Below are 11,400 nucleotides of genomic sequence, written 5' to 3'. Positions count from 1 at the left end.
AAGACAGCATCCTGATCAACAATTAATCACAGAGTGAGAGCATCAATATAAGTGGGTCATTACATGATTTAATTTGTAATCTCATTGAGTCCTCATTTTTCTGCCCTCCAACCCCAGCAAGTGTTGACACTTTAACAAATTGGCATAATTTCAGTGAAACATTTTGGGAACCATTTGTTTCCTCCACTAGTTTCAAAATAAAGCAAAACTAACTTTACTCAGTTTCTGAAAAGATTAGGATAATCCTAAACACATTCGATATTGTTTGGGTGATCCGCTAAAACGAGTTGGAAGTGGGAGAGTTATAGAAAATGACATAGTTAGCCATCTTAAGTTTAGCTATTGAAAAAGTATTTTTGATTTTGGGGAGCGGTAAGGTCTATGCAGCTGGATGTGAATATTAGGCTAAGCCAGAATGAGATTTATGTGCAGTCTGACATGCAAATTCAGGCATTGTGACTTTTATACCAAGATTTATGCCTACATACCTATGATTGCTTACAGCAAAAAGTTATACAATCTTATGCAAAGCTCAGAAAAGGAGCTTTACTGTCATGGCACCTGGAATAGTATTCCCCCTGCCCCCCCAGGCTTGACCCTGAGTGCCTCTCAGTGTGGATGTGCTATCTCCATCTTTTATCTGTTTTATGGTATTGGTTCTGTTTTAACCCAACAACTCATTGAGTTGTTGTGAGTTGGACAACCCTATACATTCAATTTATAAATACAAATAAATAAGGTTGCATACATGACTGTTAGCCAGTATTTAAAGGCTGTTAACCAAGCACTGCATTCAGCAGAAGGAAGACCAACTTCCAGTCAGTGAAATTTTATAGATGAATGGTATCAAAACTGAAATATATCTGGTCCAAAACCTAAATACTGTTTCTAGGTCACTAATATTATCAGCTACAGACATTATTCCAGCAGTAGCAAGGCTGAAAAGCCAAATGAATTAAGTAGGAGAGCTGTTACTAAGGTACTCAAAGATCTATAAAAACACACACACACACACAGGTTGGCAATAATGCAGATAGGCTAGAATGTTCAAGCAGGTCATCATACAAAGAGTTTCTTGTCAAGTATCTATTAGGGTCTGTTGGAACTGAATACTTCAGATCTGATTTCAAAAAGGTGCTTCAAAATACACTGGGATGTGAACATGGCATCTGCCTGCATCTTTTCAATGATGCTACATTGTTTTCCAGGGTCATAGAACATGGGGATAGTCCCAATAAAAGAGACGTCAGTTGTACATACAGCTGTCAGGATTTTCTTTCTCATGGGAAAGGATTCATCCCGTTATCTTTACAACAATAACAAATAATATTTTGGCTACAGAGATCATGTGAAAAACACCTGTTATTGTGTGTTGTGTATTGTGCTATTTACTGCCACCTATTGGCGTGTGTAGGCCAGTTACCCAGTGGGGGTGGCATAGAGCTATAATACAAGGGGAGGAAAATGCGCAGCCTCTCTGAGTAGTTGTTAGTTGTTTTAGTGTTAGCCACTGTGTAGGTTTTATGGGCTACGTAGTTGTAACAAAGTACCAAGTAGCGTACCTCTTCTCTAAGAGTTTGTAGCTAGAGATTTTGTTAAGCTTGTGTTGCTAATAAGTCTTGGATGCTACATTAAATGAGAAGATGTGTTTTTCTTTATATTTTGTATGATATTCCATTTTATGGAATTTTGCATTTTTATCAATAAACACTAGTTAGTATATATTTTCTGACTGGATTTCTTTGGGAAACAAGAAATGGACATTGCATTGTGTTTGCTGTCATGGCTAATATTTTCCTGGAGTTTTTGCTGCGCTCTGCACAAACAGGAGTGTTTGTGATTATCACTCTGCCCGACAACAGCATCTGAGTGCCATAGGAAGTGCATGAAACCAATGAACAAATTCACTGATTTGAGAATCTGGTGGATTGAACTCTTGAGTTGTATGTACAGTAGAACCGATGACCTTTTCAGGACAAGGGATTTTAGGTAGCTCTCAGAAGAAATATATACAAGGATTCTATCAAAAATTCATTAAAGTAATCAAGCCAAGCAAGGATAATCTTTTTGGTGAAATATTGACTGAGAAAGAGAAGGTTCCACTTTCTTTTTAAGCCTGCAATATAAAAATATTGCTTTGATTCAAGCAAATTTCTGGAGCATGCCATGCAACAAGTATTGCTCAGTTTCTCTATTTCTGGGCATTTGATGAGAATTATTCCTTCCTTACAAGCCCTCTAGAATGTGCTCATCAAAAGCTTAAACTTCTCCCTGTTCCAAAAGTGAAAACAGATCATGCTGCATTCCAAGGGGGACTTTTTCTCCCAACTAGTGATAAATTGGCACAGCACCTAGATATTTTAAAAGGTCTAATTGTCTTCACCTACTTCTGATGATGAAAGAAGCAAGAGACACCATATGGGGAGGTTAAAGATGAGATCCAGATATTAATTAGAGGTCTACTCCCCAGATGTGTCTGTAGCTCCTCATTAACATTAATGGAAATTAGCCTTGCATGTCACAGGGAGGATAAATAGGTTTGCTTACACTGTTAAAACAAAACACCAGATATATATTGTTCTGAGCAAAGAGATCCAGCCAACTCTTGTTAAGCTGGCTGAAATCCATGAAAGTGTTAGGACTTGCAGGCGGAGAAGACAATCACACCATGTATGTATAGGATTAAGATAGTATGCTAAGACCTTCCAGTGTATTGTGAGAATTCTCTCTTAATGTTCAGCTCATGAGAATCTAGTTGTTAGAAATGCTCTGTTCATTAAAAGATAACTTCTTTCAACAGAGCAAGACAAGACAGCAAAGACCACCATGAACTTATTCAGGAACATCAGCAGCTCTTTCATCTGACAAAGGTATTTTCCCCTCCATTTCTTTTCTCTGCTTCCTCCAAGGATTCACATCTTTAATGGGGTTGGGAAAAGAAATGCACACCAGGCACCCAAATAGAGGGATGAGAAAAATAGTCCTTGAATATTCTTCAAGAGTAGAACATTGCTTTTCTTACAACTTTCTTTTTGACCTAGAGTATGCAGACTTAAGAGTCCTGAGGTCTTAAAGACAAAAAATATATTGAGGTAAGTCAGTTCCCTCTCCTTACCGTGACAGATATTAAATATAATAGAATGTTATTGTTCTTTACATTTAGTAAGGACAGAATTAGGACACTGATAACTCATCCCATAATTTTTACCTTGAGGCAATTAAGAATTTGGAGTCTTTCAAAGCTTACATTTCTTCCAGAGTTGGATTTCACAAGCCACTGAAATTTATGAGCCCTCAGAAGTTAAGAGAAAATTATTGGCATCTTGACTGCCATCTTAACAACTGATTGTAATCCCTGAGAAGCTGCAGGTAAAATATGCCTGTTGAACCAGTCTTTGCCGCAAAAGCAGCTTCCTTCTATCACAAGGTATGGGACTCTTACTGGAAACAGAGTAAGTTGAATTTTTAAAGGTGTATAGTTCTTACTTCTCTCTTTGCCATTTAAAAAGAAAGATTTGGAGCAAAGAACTACACTTCCAGGTTTAATTCAGAAGCAAAGGCAACTGACCCATAGCTAACAGACATTTGGAATACCTAAGTCCAGTCACATGAACAGTGGATTGCAACTCTAGACTCTAATGATAATGCTTACCTGAAGTCTCATTGACTTCAACAGGCTTAGTTATAAGTAGTATGTGTATAACTGCATTATTAAGAGATGATTCTCACCCATCCAAGTTCAACTGAGTATCAAGGAAAAGACTTCTATTAATATGTGACATTACCCCCAATATTTTCTGCAAGGTCAATGTTATGGTTCCTATTTATCCTACCACAGCCCTTGATATGGTTGGTTAGGTTTGAGAAATTCACTAAAAATGGTCTTGCTGGAACAGAACTGATCACAATTAATTGGCAGTCATTATTTCCATTAGTGTAAGAATTATAAAATGGGTGCCAGGTTAATTCATCAGCGTTTGAACAAAATTAGAGAAAGAAAGAGCAGGGAGCAAAATTCTGGGAGGAAACTGTGTGCGATGATGCCCGGATAAGATCCAAGAGAGTCTGGTTTAGGTCCCATCTCCTCAACAGTGCCATCTTCTGGGATGTGGGTCACCTACCTGTACCTTGTCTCTCACTACACCTGCTATATGGAATAACTTTTTCCCCCAAAATATGAATGGCACCATCTCTGCCTGCCTTTTGCAAAGCCAGGACTCTCCCCTCAGCCACCTGAGGATCTGGGTTTTTGTCTGATGGGATTGTCTGTTGGTGGGATTTTTAGATAATTTTCATTATATAATATTTTATGGTCACTTTTGTCACTGCTGTAAATAGTTCTATCTGTGCACCACCCCAAGGTTTTTCTGAGGGTGGCTACATGAGTCATCTAAATAAATGACTAACAAAATAAATATCCTGTGTGCTAGGTGAGTGTTTGAATGTAAATTAGCCCTCAGTTCAATAATGCTGTACACATTTCTTGTGAAAAGGAATTCTATACTGAAAAGAGCATCTACATATATCGAAGCAGTTCAATTAATTCAATTTTTGCAAAGGCTCATGGTAAGAGTTATTTTCTGCCTTTTAAAATTCTGCAATTTATAAACTATGCAAACTGATCTGGCTTTGCATAATTGCTCTCACTGTGCATCACTTATTCTGTAATTTCACCTACAGTATGAGCTAATGTAAACAATAAAGCCTTTCTGGCACTGATGATTCCATACAATCTATCACAAAGGCCTTCTGCAAAAGTCAACTTTTTACTATCCTTTGGAAGGCCTTCTGCACACACCAGTTCAGTCCTTAATTCCTTGCATGAAATCTTGGGGAGCTGATACTGTCAAGCTATTGGCCCTCTGGAGTTAGATTAGAAGGGTACTGTCAGAGATTCAAGGGCTACAGCAGGCCTCTGAAAGTTTGGGGTACAGTCTCCACCCCTCACCCAAATTTTAATGCAATAGAAAGGAGAAATTCTTTAGTTCACTTAGCCGATGTAATGCAAGTGATTAAATGTAACGTGAATAAAAGATAACAAATAATTTTTTGATTTGATTCCATTCAGTTCTTTCTCTTGATCTTCTCTATTGTTTGGAGTGCAGTCATCCTCCCCCAGCATAGCAACCCAACCAAAGGTAAAATATTACCTTTGACCTGAAAAAGTCCTCCTTTAGATGGTCCAGGTGCTCAAGATAAGTCAACCTCATATGAGTTTTGATGCATGTATGGAACTTGCAAAACATATGGGTTTGCTTGGATCACAATAATGAAAGCAATCTGTGTACAGAATTATCTACTCTACCTGAAGAATCAACAAAAGGGAGCTCCATGTAAGGACCAGAATCCTTGCAGGATGAGATGCATGTGGACATGCTCCATTGTCACAATCCTATGCACATTTTCTCAGAGATAAGCTATATAGGTTTAGTGGTATATATCCCCAGATCCATGGGGTTATAATTGCAACTAGAATGCCACTTCTGTTTGATATTTATCTCAAGCTCTTCTATCTCACTGAAGCTGTCAGCCACACTTCAATTTCTCTTTAAGAAAATCCATCAAAGTGTAAACCAGACAGATTTATTCTTAATTACATCTCAGATGTGCTTAGCCTTTACAGCACAGCAGTCACATTTCTCCCCGGCCTCCCCTTCCACCACCTGGAGAGATGTGCCTTGGAATCCTTCACCTTTAGGCAATTCATTGCAACTCTGGGGTGAAAATGCTGAACTTATTTGCATTTTCTTTTCCAGAACAGCTTTTATTAGTCTTAATGAGACAAGGACACTAGGAGGAAACAACACACAACAGACACACCAGAGCCCTGAAGCCTAGAACAATCCTTTGGCACAGAGCTCAGAAAGAAATCTGCAACACATGAGTTGGTGTCAAAGGGCATCTGATGTGATAATGTAGGTGATCTCTTAGGGTAAACTGAGCAGGAAATGATGAAACCATGAAGCAATGGAAAACCTGCTTGCAACCAATAGTAACTACAAACAAAGATGCAAACAGCCAGAAAAAAAAGATCTGTCTGAGAAAGTTGTCCCATTCTGCCAAGCAGTGGGGTGAGCTTGAGGCCATTAATATGCAGAACATTTATTCATTATTATTAGTTAGCTAGCTCTAACATTTATTTGCTGCCCTATAGCAATAGCTCTCAGGTTTGTGCAATTAAACTCACTAAAAGCAGATATGAAAAGAATAAATAATAAATTCATTCCATTGATTAGCAATCCTAGGCCCAGTTAGGTGGCAGTACCTAGCCAACAAGGTCAGTCCTAGTTAGTATGTGGATGCGAGTTCACTAAAAAATCCCAAGGCTGGGGTTAGGCTGGACAGATTCTCTAGGAAATTCATGCACTATCCTGGAAGAAGGCAATGAAGTCTGCCAAGAAAAACTACATGGACGTGACCCGTGGATCATCAAGAGTTGAACTTGTCATGAAGAGGGCCTTATCTTTTTTCTAGCAACACTCAAAGATTAAAATATCACGGCTGATTAACAGATCACATGTTGACCCAGGTGCAGAAGGTTAAAATGAAAAGTGACCAAGAGTAACAATGCTTTTGCTGGGTGTTGAACTGGCTCCAAGTGAGACTCTCTGGGGAGGACACTGTATGTTTAGGGGCTATCAATGAGAAAGCCTATTTCTGAGTAATCCCATGAGGTTACATGGGATACTTGATGCTAAGATAACTCATCTAGATCTTCTCTGAGTGACTTGGCTTTTGTTCTCCAAACTCTAGTCCTCATGTTCCCATTTAGATGAAGCCAAACAACTAAAGATAAGAAAGCCATCTAAATGCTGGATGTTGATACAACTGAAAAACCAAACCCTCTTCAGCTGATAGAGTTTGCAGGAATCCAAAGGGGGTAAACAGTATAAATGCATAGCTTGAAGTCACTGGCACAGCCTTTGCTTTAATTAGCAATTTAGCTGTCACTAAATGAAAATACATTTCACTTCTTATTAAAAAGGAACCCATGATTCATACATTTTTAAATTAAAAGTGAAAGATGAAATGAATGCCAGAACAGTCAAAATGGTAATTAAAGTAGCATTCACTTCAAAATACAAAGCGCCACAGCTTGGAAGGCGGGATGGAAGCGGGTGAAAGAAGATGGTCTTCTTGAGAATGTGCCAGAGATGGAGTTCGTTGGTGTTGATTTAGTAAGCCTGCTGATTGCTCTGTCAAAACTAAAATGAAAGAGAGTGAATGGGGGAAAGTATGATTGGCAACTTCTAGTGATTTATGACAACTCTTACCTAATCTGGCACTGACAGGATGTGTGGGACTACAACTCCCTGCATTCCCAACCAGCATGGGAATCTGGCTGTTGTAATAGTCATGCTGGTGAAAGAGAACTTAAGGCAACTTCATTTTCTTGACTGGAACATAGCGGAAATGCAGAATTATGATTGGTTTCTGTAAGCGACCAGCAATGCTGGCCCTAACGTTTGGTAAAGTGGGGTAGTTGTGTCAGTAACAGATCCTAGTGGATGGTAGTATTGTGAGTATATGATTGTCGATTGTGCTTTTTTGAAGGGGAGGGTCTGGGATCCACATTTGACTTCAGGATGGTATGCTAGGCTATTCCACCATTTGGCAGGGCAAAAATGTGGATAGGGCTAGAACCCCATTCCCAATTAAATCTCAGCGGAATCAGTATCACATTACAATATTTAAATATGCAGAATATGATTTTGCCCCCTGTACGTTATCTCTTTCATTTGTACTGCACAGACAATTATAATTCAGGGTTGCATAGCTTGTACTGGGACTATGAATCCTATAACTGGATCTCCACTGCTGCTAAACAGCATCGAAAGCAAGTGGTATCAGATGGAAGACAGTGTGTGGGTGGACTCAGTTTTGACACCAATAAACAATCCCTCAAATAAGTGTTCTCTAAATATGGATGGAAATCTGAAGTTGAAAGATAGAGATGCAAAGATTTTGGTATTGCGACTTTTGAGAACATTGATGATGCAAAAGATGTAATGATGGCCATGAATGGGAAGTCCACTGATGGTCACCAGATCAGAGTTGATCAAGCGTGCAATGCTTGAAAATTGATCCCATGGATGTAGAGAGTGATCAGTTGGAAGCTGAGGCTTCTTCTTTGGAGGCTGAAGTAGAGGCTGTGGATTCTCTAGAGGTACTGGTAGAGATGAGATTTGGGTTCTGCAGATCCAGAAGCTTGGGAGGCAGTATATCTATAAACTGTTACAGAAGCAGCAGGAGCCAAGGAAGCTATGATGACAGGCCTTCAAGGAGGGTCCTATAGATAGAGCTATGACAATTATGTTACACATAACAAGTAAAAAAACACCTTCCTAATTCAAGATCGTCCTTCTATTGGCTGCATTTATAATTTGGAGCTTTGCTGAAATCATTTTTTGTGGTTACCTCCTTTGCATTTTTACTTTTGTGATAAACTCGCGATTCTGATCTTCTCAAAAACATAGTCTTGATAACTTTTAATATGTGATGGTCTCTTCAGACTGAAAGCAAGCTCTAGATTTTATCTCTTGAATGTTTTAAGGGTTTTTTTTTAAGTACTTACAAGATTCATCTGTGACCAAAGCTGTGTATGTCTCCTCCTTCTCCTTCTTCTCCTTCTCCTTCTGAGAAAGAACCTTAATTCTTCAGTAGATGCTGAACAAGGGATGAAGTTACTTTTTATTTTAGTGCATCATTTTGATTAAAAAAGCCATATATATACACAACTTTAGTGTGGCAAGGTATTGTGGCCTCAGTACGGATTTTAAAAGGCAACCCACCCTGATATATGTAAATCTTGTACGTTGTATGTTCACCCTGAATTAAAATACTAACTTGTATGCCATAACATTTAACACAGAGAGATTCTGCAGATTTCACCATGCAAGAGGGTCATGGGAAAATGTTTCTATTGTCCTTTTTTAACTGAAAGAAAGTCTGCCTGTTTCAACTGATGTTGTAACTTGGAAGTGGTGAAAAGGATTTCCTGTAAGTTTTCCTTTGGCTTCATGGAGCCTATTAAAAGTCCAATTAATTAATTAATTGGGGCAAAATCCCAGGCTATTGGGGACCATAATTTATACACCTCTGATTTATTCTTTATCGTATCACTTATGGCCAATCTATGTATTTGTAAATAAGGAGATTAAATCAGGGAAAAGCTCTATCCACTGCCATTTTTCCATGCTTGAATTTTAGTTTTAATCTATTGCTGGACTAATTGTGAAGAAGGCATCGCTACTTCAACTTTGAATAAACCAAAAAAATTAAGGCTTCCCCCCCCCCCTTCCCCATCGATTATGTGCCATCAAATTGTTTCTGACTCCTAGTGACTGCATACAGTGCATTCGGAAAGTATTCAGCCCCCCTTCACTTATTTCATTTTTTCCTTTTTAATAAATTTACAGACATTTCTAAAATCCTGTTTTCACTTTGTCATTATGGGGTACTGAGTGTAGATTAATGAGAAAAAAAATGAATTTGAATGATTGTACGATCAGGCTGCAACGTAACAACATTGAAAAAAGTGAAGGGGGTCGGAATACTTTCTGAATGCACTGTAGATATGACAGAATGATATGCTTTGGCTCGATTTCAGAAGATAAGAATTCTGGCTCCTCGCAAGAAGAGATGAAGATGCTGACTTGACAAAACAAGATCTTTCTTCCTAGAAGGCCCCATGGAAATACACCTTAGGGACAGTTCATGGTTGCTGCAGATCAAGTGAGGATGATTTTTCTGGGCTGAAAATGCTTGTGGTGGGTGTCCTTTGCAAGCATGGTGTGACCAAGGTGGCACTTTTTAGGCAGATGACAGGGTCTGAGGGGCTGTCCTTGAGAATAAGGAATGTGTTATCACACCTGCAATTGTCATTTTTTTCACCCTTCACTGTAAATGGAAGGTCAACTTTATGGGATTCTTTTAATGGAGCCTCCAAGAGTAAGTATTAGCATAGGGGTATGTCTGGTGACAGCCGAAATGCAATTAAGCAAATGAGACATACTCCCTGATGAGTCCTAAAAGGATTTTTGACCTATATTCTGTTTTAATTTGTTCTTGGGCTCTTGTTCGCTCCATCTCCTTCCAGATGTGCAAGAAATTAACATTTTGCAACTGAATTGTTCCTCAATTAGGCAGTAAAAGAGGCCCCATTGCTCCACTTTAGGAACAATATATTGTCAGTTTGGTGCTTAGATCACTACATTCAGCCCTGCAAACCACACCGGGGTATATTACAGAGAGTCTCCGAGAGAATAGGACCCAGCTAATTTTAGTCAAGAAGCTTCCTTAGAAGGGCAACCAAATGGATGTATATGGATGTCAACAGCATCAAAATGGTAGGTGTGACCCTTTTACATGTGTGCAATCCACCCATCCACCCAGCCATGTCTCTGCTGCCTTATACAAAGTCAGGCCATTGATTCATCTGGCCCAATATTGCCAACACTGACTGGCAGCAGTACGGCTGGGAAGACAAAGACTGCAAGACTAAACTTCCCAGGAAATGAATGCACAGTTAAGCAAAACAACAAGATAGAGATAGAAAGAATTCTCCAAGGTTACACTCTGGGTTTAGAGCGGTTCACTTTGAGCTTAATCACTGCTTCTACATCAGCCCATCTCTTCCAGCACAGCTTTAAGTTCATCTTCCTAAAAAAGGCATAAAACCCAACTGATCTCATTAAAGCCGAACTAGCCAGCATCCATCCTCATCAGCATGCTTGTAAAGGAAGTCCCACTGCTTAAGTTGTGAAAGTTTTTCCAAGGACGTGGATACATAAATATTTTCTCCCTGAAAAACATTAAGGAAGCATATCCCTGAATATTGCTCTTGGTTCAGCGGGTGATTAAACCCCATGTGGCAGAAGCCTTCTCTAGAGCTTCAGCGCATGGAAGAAGACAGGAGGCAATCTCGTCATCTCAATTGAGCTATGTTTTGCTGCAGATCATCTTTAATTGAGTACAACAAGTTTCTCCCTAGTTGGATGCACTTTGATTCACATTTCAAAGCTTTCCTGTCAGGTTTTTCTCAGAAGATATCCTTGAAGTTGGCTGCCAGTTTCAGACAGATTCTCCTGTGGTGTTCCCCCCCCCCCCCTTTTTCCTTTCCTCTTAAACAAAATTATTTATCTATATGCTTAGTGTGTACTTCACCTTTCTTTGAATAGAAAACTGAGATAGAAGACATGTTGATTGCTTAATGGGGAATATCCCAAGAAATAGGCCATGTTTATTTTTATTATACTTTTGTTATCTTTGGAAAATCAAAGGTGTTACAGAGGAGCATGAAAGCAGTAAGAATTTCTTTTTCTTTGGGGTGGAGAAGGGTGGTGCAGAGAACATTTTCTTACATAGGAACATAAGGAGTTCTCTCTTTTCAAGTAAGTC

At 39.0% G+C, this 11,400-nt stretch overlaps 1 pseudogene; it reads left to right on the top strand.

The window, feature by feature from the left end:
* Positions 1-7,706: 7,706 nt before the first annotated feature.
* LOC112540132 (cold-inducible RNA-binding protein pseudogene) lies at positions 7,707-8,333 on the top strand (annotated as a pseudogene).
* Positions 8,334-11,400: the final 3,067 nt, after the last annotated feature.

This window comes from Python bivittatus, unplaced genomic scaffold, assembly GCF_059951505.1.
Source record: "Python bivittatus isolate LINGU-HERP-01145 unplaced genomic scaffold, Pbiv_v1 ctg000670_np1212, whole genome shotgun sequence".
NCBI classification, from domain to species: domain Eukaryota; kingdom Metazoa; phylum Chordata; class Lepidosauria; order Squamata; family Pythonidae; genus Python; species Python bivittatus.
Note: the sequence above shows the minus strand (reverse complement) of the source record. Positions and strands in the feature narration are given on the sequence as shown.